Source organism: Brassica oleracea, chromosome C2 (genome assembly GCF_000695525.1).
Source record: "Brassica oleracea var. oleracea cultivar TO1000 chromosome C2, BOL, whole genome shotgun sequence".
NCBI lineage: Eukaryota > Viridiplantae > Streptophyta > Magnoliopsida > Brassicales > Brassicaceae > Brassica > Brassica oleracea.
In genome coordinates this window covers 46699091-46699833 of record NC_027749.1, presented here as the reverse complement: position 1 = coordinate 46699833, position 743 = coordinate 46699091, and the positions used below count along the sequence as shown (strand labels likewise).

Here is a 743-nt window from a genome sequence, read left to right as displayed (position 1 = left end):
CATGTACCGATTCTTATCAGTCTCATTGTTGCCCTCGATGATAGCATCACCGAGTTCCTTTGACCTCAAGTTAATCTTTGTGTCAAGTGCCCATTGCAAATAGTTGTCTCCAGAGAGATTAAGGGCAGCATAGTCTAGGTTTGAGATTTTCGACATCTGAATCACATTATCATTCGAAATTTAGGGTTTCACAATGTGATCATGTGACCGCAAGACAATCAATAATCTCGGCCAGAAGCAAGTCGTATACAATCATGTTTTCAAACAATCTAAAACGACCATGGTGCGATCAATCATAGATTCTATATTAGGCCGCACGGCCATACAATTTTATGATGCAAACTATTCAAGTTTATACGATCTATATGTCATGCTGGTCGATTTTTTAAAACAAGACGAATGCAATTCATATTCAGTTTTATATGTTTATGCAAACAACCCTAATCAATCGGTTTCTTATTATGAAAATTAGAGTTTTGATTTAAGCAATACTAGAATTCGATTTTAGCAATATGAGATCAAGGTTTCAAGGCCTTTAGGAATTTAAAACGAGATTTAGGGTTTTAAACATTTAAGTGGCCGATTTTATCAACATGAGGTTAAGGGTTTCAAGGCCTTAAGATTTTAGCTTCGAGGTTCAATCAATCTATTAATCTTAAAACTCAGATCATCAATCATTCAATCAAGCAAGAACAATTTAAAATCGATTTCAAGCTTTAGGGTTTTAGGGTTTTCGATTCCAA

General features: G+C 34.9%; 1 long non-coding RNA gene across 2 annotated transcripts in view; it reads left to right on the top strand.

Moving 5' to 3' along the window:
• LOC106326835 overlaps positions 1–743 on the top strand; it is an 8440-nt gene that overhangs the window by 7445 nt on the left and 252 nt on the right. The gene's annotated exons all lie outside the window — the stretch shown is intronic.